The following is a 25,613-nucleotide window of genomic DNA, read 5'->3' as shown; positions in this document are numbered from 1 at the left end:
ATCTAGAATCCAGGGTCCTCCAGGGAATTTACCTAAGGAATTGGCTTACTTCACCGAGGCAGTAAGAGCAGCTTTGTGGCTAGCAGTTGCCTTGAGCCCAGTTTCCTGATCATGAACACTCAGTTGCTGGCCTATGTGTTTTGTCACCATTACTACAGCTGTTGCAACCACTGCCTGTCACTGCCTTTGCCTCTTCTTCCCCCTCCTCCATTTCCACTCTTTGCCCTCCTTCTCCACCTCCTTTCTCCTTTTCCATCTTTTCCTCTTCTGTTTTCTCCCCTTCCCCCTCCTTTTTCTCTTCTTCCTTTTTCTCTTCCTCCTCTCCTCTCTCCTCCCTGTTTTCTGATTCCTCCATCACTGCCCCCAGAATCAGTGAGGATGGAAGTCGCCAGGACACATTTCAGAAAGGGCATCTGACTGATCTCAGTTCTAAGCCTTGGTTAGCCACCAACATAGTCTGTACCTTTGAGAAAGCCACAAGCCTTTTCTGAGTCTCAGTTTCTTTATCTGTTAAGCAGAGTTGATTCCTAACGACATGACTCCACACTCCAGGATAAGGACACACGTTAAGGACCGACTTCACAGCAGACCCACTACACTGATTGCTGAGCTCAAAGAACTTGAGATTAAAAAAAAAAAAAAAAAAGGTGACATTACAGAGATGCCAGCAACAACCCTGTGACCTCATCGCTTCCCTTGTCTTCATCACCAGAAAGGGGGCAGTTACAGAACTAATGGAACTAGGAAGAGCATTTTGTGCCTTCCAGTGGCAGACCCTCAGTCTTGGGATAATTTCTGATGTGTTGGGCAACCAAGGAAACCAGAAAATTAACAGTGGGCACTTGCATTGGCTGAGCACTGGGCTCTGCCAGCCATCACTGCATTCCTCTCTAAGTTTTCAGAATTGCTTTCTCATAACAATGGTCACCTCTTTCTGCTCTTCTGGGCATACCTGTCTGGCACTATCCATGTCTTTCAGCTGAGATCTAAACAGTCCTAACCAAATTCCAGGAGGAAGCTTTCCTCTACCTGGACACTGCTGTTGATTCAGCCTTGAACTTTGTTAGTGCTATTTTGAATGCAGCCATTTCCTCCTGCTCCCAGTGACAGCTGGGCTCCTGTCCAGCTTCTCTGCCACTCCCCCTAGATGTTTCCTTATCATTACTGCAAATCAGCTCTCCGCATCCTGTCCTTGTGATTGATTTCTGGGCTCACTGTGTAGAACTTGACATTTATCTCTGCTAAATTTCATCTTGTTGGTTCAGGGCCATTGTTCCTCGCTGTCATGAGAGCTGGAATCTGCCATATTAGCCTTTTTCACCAGCTTTGTGTGGGGACTTGGGGGCGGAGGGTGGAGTTAGCTATGTCAGAGCAGGGGTGGGTGGGTGCTGCTGCCAGTAGGTTCTGTTTGAGGAGGATGAGATATAGAGGAAGGAACTGGACCAGGGCTGTTAATACAAGGTATTTAACAGATGCTGTCAGATTTGATGTGAGGGTCAGTTTGATGTGGAGGTAGGGCATGCCCGCAGGGGGGCCTACACAGGCATAATCTTGAGATTTGAGTGGGTTCAGGCATCGAGGAGAATAGATTCCAGTCAGAGGCTGAGAAGGAGCCAGCTCTCTAAAGAAAGTGACCAGCTCTCTAAAGGAGAAATGTAGTTGAGGTCTTGGGGACTTCTAACATAGATTCCTCCCTCCTTCCTCTGTCTCACCCAATAAGTCACCAAGACATTCTAGTTCCACCAACCATCTTGCAGTGCAACTTTACATATCTTTATAGATTTTTTTTCTCCAACTTAAGCTGGCAGATGCTCTTACACACTTAATTCAGTCTCATAAGATGCCCAGGACTGTTCGCTTTCTAGTCTGGCTATCCTATTTAAACTCTGTTCATTGTTGTTCATACAAATTATACATCTCTCTGTGTATTGCAAAGATAGTCTCAGGGATCTGGGTTCTGCTTCCTCCTTGGATACAGCTGAAGCTCCATACATGCAGACCACACAGCTTTCCAATATCCTGATGTCTCTGTGTGGGATCATACACTCTACTCTCCCTCACCTGTAAACTCTTGTTACTTTGGATGGCCTAGTCCAAGGTAAGAAAAGAACTCTTGGAGAGCAAAGTCTAGATCTCCAGCTGCTCCCATCCTGAGGCTAGTGGCCATGATAGCCAATGGCTTGCTAGCTTGCATTTTTCTTTTAGATTGAATATTTGTTTACCCCTTCACTAGACTCCCAGCATCTTAGAAAAGGCATTCCCCCACCCCACTTATCTCTTTATGAAGTAAGTGCTAAATATGTTCTTGATGAAATGGAGATAAGCATGAGGACTGGGGTTAGGCCAGAGTATCAGGTCTACAGATGCAGGGTAGAGAAGAGGCTGGACAAAGAACTAAGTCAGTAATGTGTGTGTGTGTGTGTGTGTGTGTGTGTGTGTGTGTGTGTGTGTGAGAGAGAGAGAGAGAGAGAGAGAGAGAGAGAGAGAGAGAGAGAGAGAGATCAACAGACATTGCTGCTAAAACCTGTCTTAGACATCAATCAATACATATAAATCTTTTTAGTTGACACTAATTTATATACATGCATGTGTGTGCATACACAAAATCTAGTTGTGTTATATAGAAACACAACTAGTTGAGCTATATAGAAAAAAATTAGACTTTGGGGCTAGCTTACCAGGCTTTGTCTCTGACATTTGGTTGTCACCTGCTCATTGATTTCTCCAGCTCTCAGTTTTCTCAGGTGTAAAATGGGGATATTGATCTTCATCTCTGAGATAATGTAGATACAGACAAACACCTCACCCATTGCCTCGCATGCAGCAAATACTTAATAAATAACATGATCTTGGTTACGGTGACCATTTACATAGGAAACACATGCTCCATATACCAGCTAAGCAGAGCATGGGCTTCTTGGAGGAAGTCTTATCATCTTTAAACAGTTTTAGGGACTGGGGAGATAGCTCAGTGGTTAAAGTGGTTATTGTTCTTGCAGAGGGCCCAGGTTCAGTCTTTAGCACATCAGGTAGCTAACAGCCTTAACTACAGTTCTGGGGAAATCTAGTGCCCTCTGCTGGCCTCTGTGGACAGTACATGCATGTGCATAAACAGACCCCAACACACATACATGTATACAAAATAAAAAAAAAAAATATCTAAGAAAAGAGTTTTAGCAAGTGAAAATTGGAGACTACTTAATGGCCAGACAGTGAGTACATGTCCTCTCATCTTCACTGAGACTAAGAGATCAAGGACTTGGGACGCTTGACTTCTCCTCAGGAGGCTGCAGTCACTGCATCTCCATCCTTATCACAGTGCCTGCACTAGTCCATAAAACTGGCTGCTTTAGCCATGCTGCCTCTGGACAAGTGGGTAGGATCTCCACTGAGACCCCATTCGCTGTTACGTGAGTGTCTGCACTCCTCTGCAAGTGAGGCTCCGTGAATCCTGTACAGACACAGAGGAGGGCAGCTTATCCTTATCACCACTCTGGGGCTCTACACTGCAAGGAAGGGACCACCTCTTCTCTTGGGTTTGCATCCTCAAAGCAGATATTTTCCTATTTCTAACCGAGTCTCAACTTCTTTCTACTTGGAGTCTTCCTCCTTCTGTGCTAGGTGGTTCAGCAAACATTTCTAACAAGAACACATGAAATAAATATTTTAAATTCATGATTTCTTTCAGATATTATATATTTTTTCTTTCTTTTGTAGCCTTTGAAAATAAATATAAAAGCCATTATTATTTTTTTTTCAGTCCAAGAGTATATAAAAGCAAACCATGGTCCAGATAGGACCCTAAACAAGAAAAACATCATTTGATGACCATTCTTAGCACTATCTACTGAATGAACACACCCAGAAATAGACTCCTCCTCACCCTCCTCCCTAAGCCCTTCTTCTTCTCCTTCATCCCCACTCTTTCCACCCCCGCCTTTCCTGCCTTTCACCACCTTCTCTTCCCCTTTCTCTTCTTTCCCCTCCTCTTTCTTCATGTTCTTCCCTCCCTTTCTCTCTTCCTCTGCCCCTCCCCCATTCTTCTTCATCTGCAGAGCAGTTTCGCACCTTGTGTGCCAATGCATGGTGGCCCAGGGATGGAAAGACAAATGAAGGAAGAGACCTTTCTCGAAAAAAGCCCCTAGCATCTGAGATGGTCATGATGCAATAGCAGATGACAAAGTACACAAACAAGATTGTAACCTGCTTGACAATGTGTAGTAGGAGTGTGATGTGACAAGCATCCCAGGACTGGGCACTGGAAGCCTGGACAAGGGAGCAAAGAAGGTTTGCCTGCCTTTGGGGTAGGTACAGTCGGGGGAGGTAGGCTGGAAAATGGAGCAGAACATTACATAGGCACGACTGCCTAGCGGGAGAGATGTCTAAACAAAGGGAAACGGTGAGAAGGGCTCTTGAGAAGTTATAGGATGTTCAGAGCCCTCCCAGTGGAAGGGAGGAGAGGAAGATGAGAACACAGTCTATCTCTAAGGTTGATTGATTTCTCTGCTCTCACTCGTAGGGAAGTCTTTGCGTCTGTCTTTTGAAGCTCCTGAACTTCCCTTTCTAGTTGATCACAGTAGCAGTAGGAATGTCGGGAGGAACATACAAGACCATGAATGTGTGCTGCAGAGCTCAATGCTCCACTCAGAGAAAGAGTTCCATAAATGACAGCCGATTCCATCAAGAGAGTACAGAAAGCTCACGTAAAAAGAGGGTGGTGAGGGTAGCTGGCACTGTGTCATTTTGAGCTTCAATTTGCCCTCCATGAGGGCCTTGTAAATATTTTAAATGAGGGCATCAGATTTCACTTGTCATAGGTTCAAATGCTCCTTCTAACTTGTACTCTGGTAGTATCCACCTATGGGGCAGGTTGCATGATGCCCAATGCACAGATAAGTAAGGGACGCCTAGAGAATACGAACAACCTCTTCCCGAAGATCTACAGGTTTGTTAGCTTCAGGAACCACACCTGGTCCACAGGACTCCAGTCTCAGAATCCTTCCTTCCCACCCTCTTTGCTAACCTACCAACAGACAGACAGCATCATGCCAGTCTAGCCCCAGGTCCAATTAGCAGACAAATCAGAACTGGCTGATGGGCTCTGTGCCTGCTGCAGACATGTTTATCATTCATCAGAGAGGGTAAGTGCCTTGGCAGGCTGCAGAGTCAGCCCCCCATGAAGAGAAGAGTTAAGGTGATGCTCCCTGGGGGCTGATTCTCGAGACTGCAACATAGATTGTCAGATGTGCTTCCAGACAGAGTATTTTAGCAATTCACCAAAAGCTGAATATAACCCTCACCCTGGGAGCTCTTCACATGCTTAAAGAACTGGAGAGGGCAAGGCTGGCCTGGGAGTGGAGGCATGGGACCTGCCCGAGCCTTGCCATTGCGTAAGGGAAATGCATATCTTGTTTTATTTCCTAGGTTTCATGTTTCTGTATAAAATGAGGAGTCTGGGGAAGTTTAACTGAATAGCCATATTCTCGAATCCAGGTAATGGGAAAGTTCATTTCCTTTCTCTTCAAATGGGCATCTCTGGGGGTGGTAGAATTACAGAACAATAGGGAGAACAATAGCCAGTCCTGGCCTGGACTCTTTCCCTAACATCTTGTGTCCTCAGGTTGTCAGCTGTATCTCTAAACTTTGAGGTGGGTTTTTGTTTGTTTGTTTGTTTTTGTTTTTCCATTACTATGTCAGGTGGGTTGGCTTTGGCAGAGATCCCTGACTGATGAGCCACAGACAAAAACTGACTGGTAGAAATTTGTGTCCTGACAGACTTGGTTTTTTTCTTTCTTTTAAAGATATCTATCTATCTATCTATCTATCTATCTATCTATCTATCTATCTATCTATCATCTATGTGCAAATGCCACAGACAGCAGAAAAAAAGTGTCAGATCCTTTGGAGCTGGAGCTCCAGGTGCTGGGAACCAAACCCAGACCTTTTTTAAGAGTGACAAGCACTCTTAACTACTGAGCCATCTTCTACAGTTCCTCAGATTAATTTTTCTAATTAGTCTCTACCTCTTTTAAAAGGAGCAATAGTCAACATCTGGAAGAGTTCAGGTACAGTTCTGGATCCCCAAAACTGCTTGAATGGGGAGTGGGCTTCGTGACTGTAAGCATCCATCCACCTAGAACTACATGTTAGAACCTGGTAGATGGGCAGCTAACGCCATGGTGGCACAGCATGCTCCACTCATCCATACCACCTGCTTTTAGAAGCATCTGGGGGTGTAATCCCTGCAGAAGACTTTAACACACATTTCCTGTCTTTGAACATCTATGTCTTACTCTGTTTACCTCAGTCTGTCCCAGGGATCATACACTTCACTGTGGGCCCAGAATCAATGGAACCATGAACTATGAACTTCAATATCTGAAAGCATACTCCAAAAATTAATAAATCAGCATTCCCTTAAATGGTCTTGCCCAGGATTTTGTCTCAATGACAAAGATCTGACTAGTGTTTGTCCTTCAAATACCCCACCATCTTTTTTTTTTTTTTATCAGCTCTTTAGGGTTTAATCTACTGGGACAGCTCCATGCACTCACTCACTGACATCCTGAGAGGGTAACTGTCACAAACAGAGTTTCGTCGACAGCTGTCACTGCCAGCGGGCAGCCTCAGCCCCTAACGTACAGGTTGGAAAACCCGGCACCAGGAAGAGAAAGTGACTTTGAGACAACTGTGGTAAACTTAGTTTCAGAACTGGATGCCTTGTGGTCTGGTCTAGCACCCTGTGCATGTGACCAAATGGACTTCTCAGTCAGTTCTACAAAGACATGAGATACATTGCATAGATGCAGGGGTTTAGCTAGACTTGAGAACGTGACTGTGGAGGTGTGCGGAAGTAAAGGTGCTGGTGTGGAGGGGCTGGTAAGAACGAATGCAGAAACCTCTCATTGTTTTCTATCACATTAAGTTTAGATTTCATCTTCATTAGGTCACATCCCCTGTGCTGTTGTTAATTTAGTTTATAGTTCTCTATCTAATTTCTGCAGCTGAGTACTTAGTGCAATTGTCTTCAGCTTTTCCTCCAAGATAGTAAAAGCACGGAAGGCTAGTGAACATCCTCCGAGCTCAGCATTAGCTGGTCCCCCAGGCTCCCATCTGTGGTATCTTCTTTTTGATAATTTTCCTGGGTAATGGGCGAACTCTGTTTGTATTTCTTTGGATGAAGGACTACTTAAGAAAAGCCTTTTTTAAATTCCAAAGTAGTTAAGATTTACATTTTCCTTCTCTATTTCCAAGGTGAAATAACTATCAATATTGCTGCCCGGAGACAGAATGAAGAAGCTCCAAGAAGAAGATGAACATTTACAGAACGACCTCCAGGAGATGGCTGCATGGGTAAGGTGCCTGACCTGTAAGTCCAAGGACCTGAGCTCAATTTGCAGAATCCATATAAAAAGCAGGGCACGGTGGTTCATGCTTTTAATCTTGTGCCGAAAGAGGATCCCTGGGGCTAGCTAAGCTGTCACTCTATACTAGTCAGTGCCACCTAGGTGCCAGTAACAGCCTTGCCTCAAAAACAAAAGTGGACACACACACACACACACACACACACACACACACACACACACACACACAAAGTGAACAGTGATTGAAACAACAGCCAAGGATAACCTTTGGCTTAAGCACACACTGCACACATGTGAACATGCACACACTCAAACGAAGTAAGTAAGATAAAGAAGTGTTAACTTTCTCTGACCCCAGCCAAACTGGGCATTTCCATCCTCTTTCCAGAGCTTTGGAGCTATAGGATGAGGAAGTTGGTGAGCAGAGCCCCAGGGTATCTTCAACTGAGCATGCATTCTGCTTGCCATGACCTGGGTCCCTTCCTTATGAGACTGTCTGAAACCAACACTGTCCTCTACAGGAGAGATGGGGTCAAGCTGACCTATGCCCTGGCCAGTACCCTTTTCAGATGATGCCTTAGGGCCCAGAACAAGTGTAGGAGAAAACCAGCCTTGTTATCAAATAAAAAGTAAAACTGGTACCCACTGTGACAGACCCGCTGCTGGGTGTTTGACACATGGAATCCTTTGTGCCCCATGGACAGATGCCAGTCCCATTGGCAGGAGCAGAAACTGGATGCCAGTTGCAAGCAATTTCCACAGGTCACATAGCTGGGAACTAGACACAAATACAGTTGTCTCTGGTTTCTGAGCTCTTGACTTCAGCTGCAAACTCTTGTCAAATTTGAGTCTGCCTTCCATCGTTTCTTGCAAAGGATTTGCAGATAAAGAGACTTGGGGCTGAGTCCCAAGGGACTTTGCTGTGCATGTCATAGCACTGGCCAAGTCAAATTGGATTTAAAAAAAAAAAAATCAATGGAGAAAATAAAGTCATCTGCCCTGTCTTCCTGGGTCTCTCAACTCTCCGTGTCGCTCTCAACCCTCATCTCAGTCACCGGGTTCCTAACTGGGCAATCTGAGATGTCTGGGAAGCCTTACAGGCAGCAGCAGGGAGGGGGCTCCAAAGGGGAAATACTGCTTTTAGACAGAGAGCTAATGAGGCAAAAGGATGCTTAAGTGCAGAGCATTGCTGAGCCACCCCTTTGGATGTTCGTGCTGCCCTATTGATCTTTCCAGGGCATTTTCCTAATGGCCAAGAATTATGGACTTTTCTTTTGGACCAGGATCGTGTAGCATTGTAACGGGTCATTTAAGGAGTTTTATGATTATGCTGCCGGGAACTGGGACTTTAAAGCCAAGAAAGGTCACCTCACTTCCCGTTCTCTGACCTGCAGCTTTCCAGGCTCCCTGGGTCACTGAGCCCCCAGGCTCCGTGGCTATGTCGCTAGAGGGAAATGGCTCACGCCATAGGAGTCTCACCATCACTTTCTTCTGGAGCAGGTCCTCACGCCTTTCTTCCATACTTTCTTGTTTCTTTGCAAACCCGAATTGGCAACCCCCAACACCACAGCCTTAGGGGGTCATGCTTTCTTTGCTACTGTGTCCATGGCTGTATGCCCAGCCATGAATGAATTAAAGAATTTTGGCAGCCTAGTTAGCGTTTTGTAGAAGGGCTGCACAGGACTGAGGAATTACCATATAGTTGTTTCCACAGCTTTGAATTGGGGGTAGTGTGGGAGAGAAGGGGACTCCTTGATCTTAGTTTCTGTGGACATCCAGAACAGACCCATCTGTCCAAGCCCTGCCAGGGACAGTTAAATCATCCCATGGCAACTGCCAGTTGTTTTGGAGGCCCCAGAAGGAGACCCAAGTAAACCAAGATGCCCATAGCCCCCTTTACTAGGCACAGCCCACCAGTCAAATGTAGCCCATGGTCTGTGGTCATCTAAGAGCCTCTATTCAGTTCTGTTTTCTCATCTCCAAAATGTAGAACCCAATTTCATGTGTTTTTTCAGGGTTAGCTGGAGATATAAATATGGCAAGCTAGCTGTGTCTGTTAGCTAGGAGCTCTCCCCTCGTGTCTTCCTCCAGTCGTGTACAATCACACCTGTCCTGTTTCAGGCTCTGTCTGATCCTCAGCACCTGCCCTGAGAGGCCACTAGACCTCATATGCAGATCTTGCCTATCCATCTCTCCAAGGACCAATCCTGAGGCTGAAACAGTACTGCCCTCTGCCCTTGGCCTCCACAGGGCAGAATCCCTGCAGGGTCCAGTGGGAGTCTGAAGCCAAGCTGAGATGGGCTTTCCCTTCTTGTCTACCCAGCCAGCACTTTCAGCTTGCATTGCCCAACTGGGAATAGTCAAAATTATTATGAACAGTTTAGGTGTGTGTGTGCGTGCATGCGTGTGTGTGTGTGTGTGTGTGTGTTTTGTTGTTGTTGTTGTTGGCTTTGGTTCTCCTGTTATAGTTGTGATTCTCAAGCTGACTACACATTACAATCTCCCAAAAGAGTCTGAAAGATGCTAGTATCCAGGCCATCCCTCAAGACTCTGATTTCATTGGTTAAGAGCAGAATCCACACATTGGAACTGTTAAACAACACCTCCAGGTAAATCTAGCCTGTGGCTGGTGCTGGGAATGACTGACTAAATTAGGAGTGGGCTGGTGCATGAGGGGCATGCTTTTACTTCCATCCTGTCCGACATTTAGAGCTGCCTGCACACAAACCGATCAGAGGTCACCACACTTGGCCCCCTTCCCAGACTGCTCTAGGTGCTGAGCGTCCTTCTTATTAAACTGGGTTTGATTTCCTGTTGCTCGGCTCTCTTGCTAGACAGTGGGCTGCCCTGAGGCCGGATCCAGACTCTCCTCTTCAGATCCTCTGACAAAGACTTCTCACATCAGAGCTCATGAGACCAATGGATCTGAGGACATATATCACATGTCTTCTTTTCAGCTTCCCTGCGTGTAAATGAAGCTCTCCTTCCTTCTAGACAGCTTCCCCTGCTTCTGGGCACTGTCCTTACACCCTCCCTCCTGTGTATTAGTCATCTCTGCTGCTCGATCAATCACCCTGCAACTTAGCAGCTTGAAACAATAAACTTCTATTACTGCATGAGTCCAGCAGGTCAGCAACCCAGGGAACTCAGCTCAGTGATTCAAGTTCAGGTTTCTCTTAAGGTGAGATGACAGTCAAGATGGCCACGGGGGTTGGGGGTGGGGGCTGTGGGTTTTGTAGCTTTGGCTGGAGCAAGATAATCTTCTTCTTAGGGGTTAAGCCCAAAAGCAAGGGGAGAATCACCAAGCCCAAGGCCACTGTCTTGCTAAATATGCAACATCTCTTTCTCTGTGGGCTGAGAGGCCAACCTGTGCAATAGGAGTGAAGCCACAAAGAGGGGTCACTGGAGGGAGTTTACCTCAGACAAGAGACTGGCCTGAGACCCTGGGAGGAGACTCTGTTCTCTCAGCTAAGCCCTTGTCATCCCATCCTCTTTACTGACTGACTCTAGCCTCAGAGTGAGAGGTGGGTTTCATTCAGGCATCTTTTTGATGCTTTGAGAAGGGTTAATAGAACCATACCTTGGCTACTCATCCTCAATGATGCTGAGTTCTCTGTGGAAAGTTACAAACAAGACGCCTTGCAGATAACTAGACCCTTCGAGCACCTCTGAAGTGTGAACTTGATGTTCTGGCTGTGGAGGCTGTGGGAGTAGGGATGGAAGAGAGATGGGGAAACACCGGTGACGCTGGCTCTGAAGGGGAAGGGACTAATCAGTGGCGGCTCCACCCCTGCATCTGCCTCCGAGTCTTAAAACAGGGGCAAAGAGAATCCTGCTTATAACACAAGGTGACTGTTCAAGTGAGGCAGAGGGATATGTGGGGGGCGGGGGATGGGGTAGTGGTGGCGTCTGTGACCATCAAGTTCAGTCAGACATGGAGAGTGCTTCATTTCTATTTTTTTTTTGTCTACAGTCCATCTAAGCACATGTTGTTCATTTCCTGAGCTCTCAGTCTTCCCATCTCTAAAGTGCTGGTTTGAACTAACAAGTCAGAGTATTTAAAAACAGTGGCAAGTTCATTGTCCAAATTAAATCTTGTATTTAGTGAAGTGGATACAATGTTACAACTTTTATTACATTGTGGACTAGCTAACATGCATCTGATGCTTGCTGTCTCCTTTCCAGATAGTGGCTGTAGATGAGAGCTAGCGCCTTTACACTATATAGCTCCATCTGGCCTTGAACTCTTGATTCTCCTATCTCAGCCTCAGGAGTGCCAAGATTACAGGTATGCCCAAGAGTGTCAACTTCCTTACTATGTTCTCACCATTGTTCTTGTGTAGATTACAGGTGTGCGTCATGACCTTCAATGTGCTCACTATGTTCTTGCCACTGTTCTTGTGTGTGCGCATACACATAGATACCATGTACATGCACTGTTCTTTTGTGTGTGTCCAACGTGCATGCATGTGTGCACACTCATGTGTGTATGTACCCCAGTGTGTGAATATGGGAGCGTGTGTGCTATAGTGTGCATGGGGTGGTCAGAGGACAAACTCAGGTGTTGATTCTAGCCTTCTATCTTGTTTGAGACAGGGACTCTTTGTTCTGTTGCCTACACCAGGCTAGCTTCTGGGGATTCTCCTGTCTCTGCTTCCCATCTCCCCATGGGGACATTTGGATTACAGATGCTCACTCAACTTTTCCAGCTTTTATGTGGGTTCAAGGGAGTTGAACTTGGGTCCTTGTACTTGTGCAGCAAGTACTTTTACCCACAAAATCATCTTCTCGGGCATCATTGCTGTTCTTGAATGCTTTTGCACACAAAACTAACATAATCTCTATAGTGGCCTTGTAAGATAACAACTTTTAATTATCATATTTTACAGTAGAAGAAGCCAAAGCACAGAGAAGCAAAGTATTTTGTCTAAGGTCACACAGTTAATAACTTGAATTCATATGAGGAGGCGCCAGGGTCTTGCACTTGACTTCTCTGTTTGAATGATGCTCATGACTGTGAGGTCTTGGAAAGCCCCAGTTTATTTCTTTTCTGGTTTTTTTTCCCACTGAACACCCCTGTAAGCACATCTGGGGGATCCTGAACCCACGGAGTGTTTTGTTTTATGTTCTGACACTTGATCTGTTATTGCTTCTGTATGTGTGGGCTCTGTGGACACCTCCAAACCAATTGGACAGCTTTGGAAAAGCACAGCTTTCCAGTCATGGTTTATGCATCTGGCAGACCCTGGAATCTGAGTGCAGGAAGGCTCAGTTTGCTGGTGTGGAGAAAAGATGAGTTCTGGCATCAGCATTGTGAGTGTTGGAGTGGGGCTCTGTCACAGCCCAGTGGCTTGGAAAGATCTGGTTTTAGTTTTTTTCTTAAGGAGGGAAGATGGGAGTCTGATCACCCACTTGAGAATCTCACCTGATTGGGTCTCTGTGTTTGAGGACTTCTTTCTATACCATCTGTCTAATTTGACCTCAACTTAATCCCACTGATCCAGGTTGTGGTGACCCAGGGTGAGTAAAACTCCAACTGCCCAAGAGCAAAGCCTGGCCCTTGGTCATTGTGACATTCTGGACCACAATTAATCAACACGTCTGAGAACACACCAGGTGAACACAGAACAGCTCCATGCTTTGCAGAGAAAACAATTTTCATTACTGTTTAGCGCAGCCCAGGAATCAGACAAACAAATGGAGTAAACATTCTCACGTTAATTATTCTCGTTTGTTGTGGTTGTCACCACCTAGGGTTTGATTAGGAGTCTGGCTACGGAGTGCACATTTACACCAGAAACTCTGGATTATATAGCTTCCCCTCAGTCTCAGGCTGTCTGGATTTAGGGGAAGGTCATTAATACATGCACTGTGGCCATGAGGGAATTGTATTGTGCTTATGAATTAGAGCCTTTTCATTAGAAAGAAACACAGCCCTAACTAGACTAGAATATGGGATAGAAAGATGGGGTAGGGGTGGGAAAGTATTGAGTTCAGCTAGAGTTCTGATCAGAAGGGCATTTTGTGACTTTAAGTTCACCATACTGTAGAATTTCCTCTGGGTGTGACTCCTGTTCCCTGGTTACCTGAGCAGGCTTGTCAAATTAGCCCTGCACCACTTTGTCAAGAAGCCCATCCATATTTCTGGAGGAACAGTTTTATGATTAGCCAGTAGAGGGCAGCAGTGAGTCCATTTTCCAGCTGATTCCTCTCCCCAGAGAGTTGGCTCTGGGCTCTAAAGTGTAAATTCTTACCTACTTCACAGTAAGTGTGTCCCAGGGCCCCACCTGCATTCTTGCTTTGGAATTCAAAGAGAGCAGAAAGCTCTGTCTTTTAGGAGCTACATCCAGAGAAAAATTATAAAGGATATTTGGGGGTTGGCTTTCAGAAGATGGACTGGAACCCAGCTAAATGGTTCTTGCTCCACCCTTTGGGATGCATGAGTGCCAGGGATGACGAATGCTTTGAGGAGTAGAAACTTCATCTTGAAGTAGAGAAGTCAAGACAGGATGCTGGTGTTTTTCCATATAGGCAGCTGGCACTTAACTATGTTTAGTGTGGGGAAGGGTCTCCTGGGGCAAGTATTGTTTATAAGAAAAAACAGGGTTTGATGACCTCAACACAGTTTATGGCTCTGTGGCAGCCTGAGTGTGGGCACATAGGACTGGTGACATCATGCAACACTTGGCTTCCTGGGAAGCCCAGTTGGGAAATGGGATAAAAGCTCTGGGTCCTGGGCTGTGGAGCCTGTGTTCTAGGTCCCACATCCTGGCCTGCTAAGGATTCTTTTAGGGGCTTCATTACTGGTGATAGGTGCTCTGTATGGAGAGGCGGGAGGCAAGGGAGCTCCTGGATAATAAGTCCTGGTTCTTGAAGCAACCCTTGTTGGCACTGAATACCTGGGTGCATTCTCCAGGAAACAGGAGAAGCAGTAGCCATGGTGACTGCAAAGGCAGGATAGCCCCGTTTGCTTGGGGCTAAGAATCACCACCATCTTCAAGCTCCAAAAGCCACATGCCTAGAAAGGTATTCTCTCCCAGTGGACATGCTCAGGGATCTGAGAGGAGATGGCAATGAAGGGCACTAGAGATGGGCAGACAGACAGAACCGGAGAACCCTGGCATTATTATACAGGTGAAGAGACTTATGCCTTGACGGGGAGGGACCATCCAAGTCTCACAGCTTGGGAGTGGTACCACTGGGCAGGATCCCAGTCTTCCCACTCCTCACCTAACTCCAAGTGCTGTAACCTACCACACTGTACAGTTATTTTATCCTCATTGGAACCTCCTATCCCAGAGGGAGGCAGTCTTCTTTATTGCTCTGAGAATAAAGCTCACAAGACCAAGGAAGCTCCCACGACTTAGAAGAACTGCAACACCTCTTCCTGGGGTTACACACACACACACACACACACACACACACACACACACACACACACAGAGCTTCTGGGACTAAAAGCCTCTGACAACTGGTTACCTTCACAACTTCTGGGATGCAGCTTTTGAGGTTGCTGCCACACTGGGGTAGCTTCTTAGAACTGCTTCCACATGCATTTCTGTGAGTAACCCAATAAACTCATTGGTTTGTTAAGTTAGACTTGATTGTCATTGGTTCATTAAACAAGATGTTGAACGAAATTGTAAAGTCTTCATTAGCAAACCTAGGGGAAAAAGTCCATCCGTGGTAGATGCTCACATCAAGGACCAGCCATGTGACATGCAAGCAGCCACTGACAACTGAGGCTAAGATCCTAAAGGCTGGCAGTCTCTTCCCAGGTCCACAATCCTGGACCTGCTCAGGACAAAAGCCAGAGGAGTTTCTGCCTCCCCCTCCCAACGTAAGAGATCACAGGGAAGAGTCACACCAGGCAGCAAGGGAGGCAACCTATAAGGCGGCAGTGCAAAGTACCAGGTGCTGCATATTCTGGACCCGAGCCTTTTCTATGCATATACTTTCTCCCTTTAAAAACTAGAGTTTTGAAGCCAGTGTTGGGAGCAATGCCAGCCCTGGACTTGCTCCTTCTGTGGTTTAAAACTTCCCTGAGATACCAGGGGTTTTTGTTTGTTTGTTTGTTTATTTTTCTTTTTTTTTCTTTTAACTCTTGAAGTGACTGTGATGGCCCTTCTGGGGTAGGCTGTTTGGAGGGCTGAAGCAGCCTAGTGTGTACGGGACCCCTGGCAGGTACCTCTTCCTATGCAAAAGCACAAGCAGGAAGCTAAGCCTATGTACTGTAAGCAATCTCAGAGCCACTCAGCCCCTCTATGTGAAGTCTGTCAAGTGGGTGTGTGCTCGCTGCTCCTACTCTTCTAGGGACTTGAGGCTCTCCCTTTGCCTACAGCCAGTGGCATCATTGTTATTCAGTCTTCAGGTTCTGAGTGGCTTACAGAGTGAAGAAGATTCCTGTGATGGTTTGTATATACTTGGCCTAGGGGATGGCACTATTAGGAGGTGTGGCCTTGATGGAGTAGGTGTTGCTTTGTTGAAGGAAGTGTGTCCCTGTAGGGGTGAGTAATGAGACCCTCCTCCTAACTACACAGGAGCCAATCTTTTACTTTTACACCTTCAAATGAAGATGTAGAACTCTCAGCTCCTCCTGCACCATGCTTACCTGGGCACTGCCAAGCTCCCACCTTGATGATAATGGACTGAACCTCTGAACTTGTAACCAGCTCCAATTAAATGCTGTCCTTATAAGAGTTGCCTTGGTAATCGTGTCTGTTCACAGCAGTTAAACCCTAACTAAGACAATCCCACGTCATAAAAAAAATTCTGTATCTGCAAATCCTACTCACCAGCGAGGATCCCAGGAAACTCCTCAACTCCTTAATTCAAATGTTCAGATGAGCCTGGAGCCCTGACCCTTCTTCTTTGTTTTGTTTTTGGAGTCAGGATTTCTCTGTATAACTCTAGCTGTCCTGGAACCTATTCCGTAGACCAGGCTGGCCAAGACCTCAGAGATTCACCTGCCTATGCTTATGCCTCCAGAATGCTGGGATTAAAGACATGTGCCCTCACACTGGCTCACCTGAGCCTTCTCTCTTTACCAACAAAATCCTCCCATGGATCTTCCTCAGTCTTTGACAACTCCTTTCAGCTTACAGCTCACACCTCTCTCCTGCACTAGCTTTGCATGTCTCCAGCCAATGGTGGTCTCTGCAGTCAATGTCTCTGTGGGCTCAGATACATCAGGCATTGTTCAGACTTCCTAAGTGCCACCCTGGACTCAACCTTTGAGCCTCTGGCCACTCTTGCTTAGTCCTTCCTTCGGTGACTCTACCCTTACTAATGTATTGAAACATGGCTGTTGGGCTCATTATAGAGACACAAGTGATTTGGTGATTCCTGCTGTAACTCTTTCCAGCATGGCTTCAGGGCGAGCATTATTATCCCTGTCTCGAAAGAGCACATGGCGCCTCAGAGAGATTTCACAACTTGCCCAAGGTCATGTGCCAGCACACTGTGAACTAGGAGTGGAAGTCTGGTCTGCTTGATTGGAGATGACAGAATGAGTTCTCTTCACATGGGCACGGTGGAATTGAGAATTTTTGCAACACAGGATCAGTGGTATTTTGACATATTGCTTATGTGTGTGTTCAGGACAACACGAAAAAGAGCTAGCAGGCAGGCTCCAGAAAGAGGGAGTTCAGAGGGAAACACACATTATGCATCTCACAGAGCATCAGGAACTGCTCTAACAGCTAACTAAGAGAAGGATGCATTGAGAGCTGGCTTGGTGTGTCAGGCGGCTTTGCCATGCTGGAATCCGTTGCTGCTAACATGAATACAGTCCTCATTTTCAGTCTCCCCATCCCCCACCTAGTCACCTGCCTCCCAAGAGCTTCTTCTGTCTTAGTCACTGGAAATTCCAGTTGCAAGTGTAAATGGTGCTTCTCCTCGAGGGACACGGCAGGGCACAGAAAGCTCCTAGGCGGCCTTTACAGTGCAGACAGTATCAACGCATTTCGTCTGCCCGCCCCATGTCTCACATCTCCCTTGTCTCTGTGGCTTTATTCCTACAGTTCCCTCTACCTGCAGCATTTCCCCTTTCACACTACTGTGGCCTCGATAATGGGCATCTAAGGAGAGTGTGTGGTACCTGTTGGACCAGGCTGAGCTCTGACCTCAGGCACCACGTTTCCCTGAATAGAACTCCTTAGGGAGGCCATGCAAACATTCACAAAAAGGCTCAAAGACCTAAGACAGGCTTTTTAGTTTCCATCCCTCAGGCTTGTGGCTGGTGGAGTGCCTTGCTGCTGGGAGGTGTCAGGCTTCCTGACACTCCTCCAGTATGCCATGGAAGCTTCTGGAGCTACTATCGCTGCAGCCATGTATAGAGTCCAGCTCTATAATGAAAAGAACCAATGGTTTGCTGAAACCTGTGCCACAGAGGACAGAGCAGCCACACTGGCAGTGTCTTTTTCGGTCCTGTCATGTTTCAATCTCAGGTTCTTGGGTTCTGAATTTTCCTTCCTCTCACACCCCCTCCATCTTCTGCTCCCTACACACATCCTTTTGGCCACTGAGTATCACAGATAGAGACCACGGCCTTTTGGGGACTGATGGGCTAGATCACACATAGGTCAATTTTTAAATTTCCCTCTTATTGTTTATACACACCAATGGCTTTTCCTTCCATTTGCACTTTTTCGATGGATCACTCAGTATGTATGATAGTTAATGGTGGCCCATGACTCCTATCTATCCTTCAGAGCCCAACTACCATTTCTGCCCCCTCCTGGAAGTCTTCCCAGATCTCACTAGCCATCAGTTTGCTTCTGTATCTATCCCCTAGTGGATATCTCAGTGTTTAGGTCAAAGTTTCCTATACTTTATAGATGATACAAGTCTCTTGCGTGCCACAGAAGACTTTGATTCTTTGATCCATTCTGATGAATGACACAGAGGCCTGACTAAGTAGTGACCCTAAGAGTGCAGGAACCATGTACTCAATTCAGGTGACAGTGACTGCTCTGGCTAGTGGTGGCAGTGGTTGGTGGAGGGATAAACAATCTGGTTCCAATTGCCTAAGGGCTCAGATCTCCCAGATATGTTTCTTTGTCCTTGCAGGGAAGCAGGGTTTGAAACCCCCATCGTTCAATTCTGGGGACTTGGGCAAGTTAATACTCAATAGTTACGTCTCCCTTGCTCTGTACGCTGTCTCCCTCTTCCCTGGGCCTCTAAAGAGAATATACTTCTCAAGGTCCCACCCCCATCTTCCAGCTCAGGTCTCTAAGTGACAGATCCAGACTCTCCCAGCTTTTCTTCCACTGATTTCTCCAGCACTCTGAGTCTTGCCCTACACCAACTAGGCATCAACATACCCAGGAGCTGGACCGTCCTCTGGTCAGGGCCAAGTCTGTCATGTCTATAGTCCAATAGTAAGAGTGAGTGAAATGCTATTGGAGCCTTTCTGGCTGTGCTCTGAGTCCTGGATAGACCAGTGTCTGTGAGCTGGCAAGTCTAGGGTCTGTGACTCGGTCCTCCACTGAAGATCTGAGATGCTCTCCAGAAGTCAGGCCCAACATTCACAACACAGGCAATAGCTAGAGGCCTCATCTGTCAAGCTCCTGCACAATGGGGACAAATGATCTATTCTCCAGCTAGAAGACTGTCATTCACCCTTGGAGTGATACTGTGCTGGCTGAGGCTATTGCTGATTGGGACCCACATTATTTTCTGTGTGGAAGGGCTGACAACCCCTCACCTTACCTTCTTCTAGGGTATCATCCTGAGGATGTAGATAGAAACCTTACTTGGGGAGGAAAAGAGTCAAGCTTTGCAACAGATGCTATTCTAGGAAGAAGGCACTGGACATTGGGTTGGCTCTCTAGGCTACAGGACCAAGGGAGGGAGAGTCTCACTTGAGTCTTGGAGGATGCCCAGAATTCAGGGCTCTAATTCCTCCAAGGACTATGGAATCAATGAAGTCTTTAGACTCCTAACTGGACAGTCAGAAGCAGCCAGGAGTAAAATAACTCCCATTCAAATTCAACTCTGGATTGGTTTGCCATCCAGAAGTACATTGGGTCCCAGGTGGAAATCCAAGCTACAGCAGCAGAGAGGAGCATTCCTATGTGTGAAGGGGACCAGAGATTGTTGGGGTGTTCCCTGAGACTTTATCAGGGTCTCTTTCAAGAGTACTGCATGTGTGTGGCTGTACCTCACATCTGTACATTCACCAGAGTTAGATTTACATATTTATTTTATTCACATTTATATATGCATTAAATGACCATCAATGAGGGCACAGGAGGCTCCTGACCTTCCTGTCCCTCTCCAGATCTCTGGCTACCACTGGCCAGAAGGAAGAGATAGTTTATGGTTCTCAGAGGTGCATGGGTGTTTCTGCCCAGCAAGATGACTACCATTCATGGATGTTTCCATGTGTTCCAGGTACTGACTACCCACAATGCCGAGGTACTCTCAAAGGACTCAGAGGGTCCTGTAACTTCCCAGATGAAGAAGGTGACAGACAAGCAATTAGATGAGGCACACAAGGTGAGAAAATGCAAGAGCCAGTAAGCTCTCTGTTGAGTCTCTACCAGACAGTAGCAGAGGTGATTACAGCCCAGCGCTGGTTGACTGTGTTTATAAATGTATGCATATGCATGTGTGTCTGCATGCACAGTGATTTCTCCCCATCATCCTATGAGCCAGGAGAAGCAGGAAGCAGATGTGGGGCTTGATGCACTGTTGCTCTTTTAAATCAAGACAAAGCTGGAGGAACCACCTAGGCTTCCCATGAGAAAACAAGAAGCCAGTCCATTTAATTAACACCCTACCAGACCCCTGGAATCCTCCTTCTGGGGCAGAGTGTCAGCAGCCCGATAGCATCTGAGTCGCTCTAATGCAAACCTTTGGGCAATTCATTTCCTATATTTATAAATAAGCCAATAAAAAAGATGTTCAACATAATTTCCCTAGAGGGTGGAAGGAAGAAGCCTGGCTGGAAGACTCTTATTATCTTCTGTTGTCTTGTCTCCAATGACAGATAATGGCAAAGCGTGAGAAGGATTGACCAGGGAGAGAATAAAGCTTGGGTGGAGACAGCCTTTAAAATGTACCATTACGCACTTGACTCAAAGAAAATAGAGGGAAAGTGGGAGAGAAGGAAGAAAAGCCTTGCTCAAACTCTTGTCCCGCTGGCTAGCTGGCAGCCCTTTTGACTATCACTAGTCACTGTGTGAAATGCTCCCTCCTGATTCCTTACTGGATCTTCAGAGAGTTAGTTAATTGGTCCGATTCTTGTGGCTGGTCCTGAAGGTCTTAATTAGGAAAGGAACTGCTACCTTGTGAGTTTCCTGGGAATCGATAACCCTGAGGAAGTCTCTACCTGTCTCTTAAGGGGACAAGGTGACAGAGGCAGGGACTGAATCAATGAGACTAAAATGTTGGAACAGCAGGAAACTCAGCAACCTGGCGACCACCAAGGGGGAAGAATCATGCAGAGAGGCCCTGACCAGAAAATCTAGGCTTTGGGGCTGAATCCAGCAGTTGGGGGAAAGGGACAGTGTGGAGACTTTAAGAGGCATCTTGGAGTAGGGTTCAATTTTCAAGGTTCAGTGTAAAGAGGACTGAACAAAACATGACAGTTGTTTCAACCCTAACATTTCCAGGAGTCATCTGAGAGGCTTTTAAGATGCACAGATGCCCAGGCTGGGGATTCACTCCAGGACAACCAAATTAGAATCCCTAAGGATTCTCTAAGAACTGAATAATGAAGGGTTTTTAAAACATTGTGAAGTGTTTCAAAAGTGCCTAGGGCTGCTGCCCAAGGATGGGATGGAACCTGCCTCCTCTTCAGATGTGATCCACAAAAGAACACAGAGAAAGCAGCATCAGCACCCAGTAAATTGTTAGAAACAAAGGACCTCAGCTAGCCGGTGCCCATAGCCATGGAAGGAGAATGGCCAATATGACCAGACTATTCACACACATTAGTCTGAGACTCATTGCTGCAGATGCCACATTGTTCTAACTTCAGAATTGTGGCAGATTGCTCTTTATTGTGTGTATTCATACATTTCTCCCAGGGTGGTTTCACCTAACTACAACTCTTGAGAGAAAATACTTGGGGGTGGGGGGAACCACAGGTGTACCATGGACAGGCTTTCCCCCATCAGTATTCCCTGAGCAATACAAAGTACCAACTTCTTATATTGCATTTACATTGTGTTAGCTACAGCAAGTGATCTACAGATGGTTTAAAATAAGAAGATGCAGTTCTATGCGAATGCAGCATCGTTTTTCTACAAGGGATGTTGAGTGTATGTCCAGACGTATGTAAGTAAACTTGGAGTCTGTATGGAGATTCTGCACAGTTCCACATAAACAGTACAGGACAATGCTACAAAACTTCTAATTAATATTCATTTATTTATGTTTGTTTGCTTGCTTATTTATTTGGCCGTGTGTGTGTGTGTGTGTGTGTGTGTGTGTGTGTGTGTGTACATATATATGCAGGTACATGTGTACTCAAATCTGTGGATGCCAAGATCAACCTCAGGTGTCAGTCCTCATGTATCATGCACATTGCTTTTTGAGACAGGGTTTCTCACTGGTCCAGAACTTGCCAGGTAGGTTAGGCTGGCTGGCTATCCATCTCTTCCTCCTTGGAACTGGGATTATGAACATGAGCCACCATGCCCAGCTTTTAAACATGGCTTCAGGGTACTGGAGCTTAGGTCCCCATGCTTTTCACAGCAAGCATCTTAACCAATTGTGCTGTCTTCTCAACTCATGTAGATTTATTTTCAAGATAAGTTATCATTGCTCAGGCTCGGCTGAAGTTGAAGCTACTCACTATGTAGCTCAGGCTTGACCTTGCCATCTTTGTGCCTACCCTCCGAAGCATTGGGACTGCAGACAGGTACTGTGCTGCTGGGTTTGTTCTTAGTTTCCCCGAGACTCAGTCTTAACCCTATGCAGAGAGGCAGTGGGGTGTCCACTCAGACACACAGTAGCTTCCTAGGAGAGGCTTCTTTTTCTTCTCAATGAATGTGAAATCATATCTATCAAAGAAGTACTTGGGTCTAAGTCCCTACATGAGTGGGCAGTCAAAGAGACTTTTGCCTTCACCTCCTGTCTCTGCTCAGCTGCTGTTCCAGCTTGGAATGCTGATTTTGTATCTGTCTTCCTCACTGCTAGGTTTACCTCCTGAACAAGTACAAAATCAGACCAGAAAATTTGTATAAAATAACTGGATGCCACAAAGTCTTCCTTATCTGGTGAACACTGAGGCCAGGAGTTTGCATACCTGGGGCTTCTGGGTCCCTGGCTACTATTTCTTGGCTCTTGAAGACATTTCATCTACTGTGAAGAAGGAGACAGGGCTTTCAGTGCCTGTGAGTTGAAAGCAGCTAATATATCACAAAATGTTCCAGTGTTCGACTAATTTCCACACATAAAGCTAAGTGCTTTGTAGACCTAATTAGGCTATGAGCGTCTAGAAAAAATAAAACCAACCTTGATACTGTTTCTAGACTTTCTTCATTCTTAGCATCTTCTGATTAGGGTAATAAAAGGGTCAACACCCTTCTGTTGCTAGGCCCTGGGGTGAGGGAGAAGGAGGCTGGGCAGATGGCAGTCATGCCCTCTTAATTTGTGGGTCATTGTGAAGCTGCCCACGGACAGTGCCAGCCCTTTTAATGAGATCTCTTTATTGGTGAGAACACGGGTGAGTGTAAGGGTCACCTTCATCAGGAGTGGGTGCTCCAGTGGGGGCCACTAGGACTCCCAGGACTGTGCTTCTGCTCTTATTATTAGCGGGCAAGCGTGAGGAAGAAGGGAATTTGTGTAGGAGGGAGTGGGAGAGAGGGAGAAGGTGAAAAACTCAACATGGAGAAATCATGGTCCTCACTGGGTCAACAGAGGAGGACCAGTTTCCCCAGAGCACCAGGACCTGCCTTGCAGGTATCCAGGGCTTCTGGGGGGGTGAGGCGAGTCTTGCCAGAGGTCAGATCTTTCTACTGATGGACACAATCAGTAGATATTTAAAAATATACAGACCATTATTCCATTCAATTTCATTTAACTGGATAAGAAATTTCCTAGTTTTCTGGTGTTTGTATTTGCAGTTCTGGAGTGGTGCTTGGGGCCTTGCATGTACTGTATAATATACAAGTACTCTACCATGGAGCCTCACCCAAACCCTGAACTCTATGAGTTCTGACTTCCAATTTGTACCTAAAACCAGAATTCCAAATGTGTTAATTAATTCAGGCCAAAGTTACACAGCAAGAATTTGGCAGAATTTGAATCATGACTATTGGTGTCTGGCCTTAATCTATGAAACATTGTAGTCTGACATCCTGGTCCTTTGAGACAAACATTCCAGATCAGCCTAGAACACAGGTGGTAGAACATTCATGAGGATCAAGTACCACTGAGAAGGAAGAGGTGTTGTTTTAGGTGGTACTGGAGTACATTAACTAGACAGGAGAACTGGAGGACTGGGGCTGGGGGGTCCCCAAATCTGGGATGCCTTCCTCTGAGCCAACACACCCACAGCATCTAGAGCAGGCCAGTCTCTTGGCAGAAAACACACTGGAGATTCAAGGCACGTACCACTTGGAACTCCCTCTGCTTAACAGGCATTTGACCTTGCAGAGGCCTTGGCTCTTAGCATCAGATGACTGACAACTGGCTTGGCCAAATGCCTTGACATACATAGGGTTGTTGTGTTTCTGTTCCTGGAATCACTAACCAATGTGCAAATCTCAGGGAAGCCAGTGATAAGATGTTGCCTTTGCACACAGGGCAGCTTGTGCACATATCCATTCTCCTCCCTAGCCTGGCCATGGTGCCTGAAGACATGTTCCACTGCCAGCCTCTGACGTCCCCCAATTCCAGTTTCTTTTCCTGTAATCTAAAGTGTTGATAAGCACCATTGAGTCTTCAGTGCTCAAAGTGAGGAGACGTTTCCCTGACTGTACAGATGGAAAGGAGCATAAGGTATGGACACAGCCTTTGTCTTTCATTCACTGGCCCTCAGTTTTCTGGGTGACAACAAAGGTCACATGGTAGGAAGAGATGCAAAGATGGACAGGATGCTCAGTAGAGGGGTGTGTAGAAGCAGGTACATGATCAGACAGGATACATTCAGGGGAGTGTGAGTGTGTGTGTCTGTGTGTGTGTGTGTGTGTGTGTGTGTTTTCATCAGCTGCTGTTGTTTCTCTCCACTCTCTTCCTGCTAAAGGAAGAATGGGTCTTTGAACATTGCTGGCTGCCATAAAAGCAGCCTGAGCCAACACACAGCCTGTCCATAGCCCAGGGCGTGAAATGGCGTCCACCAAGCAGGGAGTGCCACATTTTCCAAGTTAGTATATGATATCCAATTAGCCTATCACATAAAACCAAGTGAAACTCATTTACTCATCTCTATAGATTATGTTTTAGGGTCTTTCCATGTAGTGTAGACCTGTCTGAAACTCACTAGGGCCTTCTGAGAACTTATGATTTTTTTTTAAACCTTGCATAATGCCACACAATGCCTAGGCAGTGGAGCTAGGAATTTTTGCTTGCCTGTTTTAAAACATGGTCTTGATATGTAACTTAGGCTTCTCTTGAACTCATGATTCTCCCAACTTAACTTCTAGAATGGTGGGATTATATGCATATGCAACTACATGTAATAATAATAATAATAATTCCTTTCTTCATTTGTTTCTTTCTGTGTGTATTTAATTCTCTGTGGTACCAGAAACTGAACCCAGGGCATCATAAGTGCTATGGAAACACTTTGATGTTGAGCCACACCTCCGGCTTCTTCTATGTGGCACATTCATCTCACACATCTACTAAAATGTCACCACTGCTCTCTACCCTGAGTGTTGCAGCAAAAATATGACCCGCATGCTCACCGCATGTAGAATTTATAATCTTCTACTAGATGATATTAAACTAATAATGACACAATAATTACTAAATCAAATTGTAGGAGGTGCTGTGTGGGCTGGCTCCTGGCCTGCCCTCCTCTTCTGGAATTGGGCCTGATCAGAAGTGAGTCAGCCATGAATCCAGTGGAGGATCTTGGAAGTAAAATGTGGCCCTAGATATTCTCTTATCCTCTGGTTCTTTGGACATCTGAGTAATTGAATAAGAAAAGGGAAGGGAAGAAGATACCACTTCTAAAAACAAAACAAAACAAAAATGAAACAAAACCCAGGGCATGACGCCCATGGGTGTAACTGTCACAGACGGGAAGGCACACTGCCAGTTAGTCTCTTCTATGTCTTTGAAGTGGAC

The 25,613-nt window shown here is 46.1% G+C and overlaps 1 protein-coding gene across 1 annotated transcript in view; it reads right to left on the bottom strand.

The window, feature by feature from the left end:
- Asic2 (acid sensing ion channel subunit 2) overlaps positions 1-25,613 on the bottom strand; it is a 1,035,978-nt gene that overhangs the window by 468,712 nt on the left and 541,653 nt on the right. The gene's annotated exons all lie outside the window — the stretch shown is intronic.

Source organism: Arvicanthis niloticus, chromosome 6 (genome assembly GCF_011762505.2).
Source record: "Arvicanthis niloticus isolate mArvNil1 chromosome 6, mArvNil1.pat.X, whole genome shotgun sequence".
In the NCBI taxonomy this organism is placed as follows: domain Eukaryota; kingdom Metazoa; phylum Chordata; class Mammalia; order Rodentia; family Muridae; genus Arvicanthis; species Arvicanthis niloticus.
This window is presented reverse-complemented; position numbering and strand designations above follow the sequence as displayed.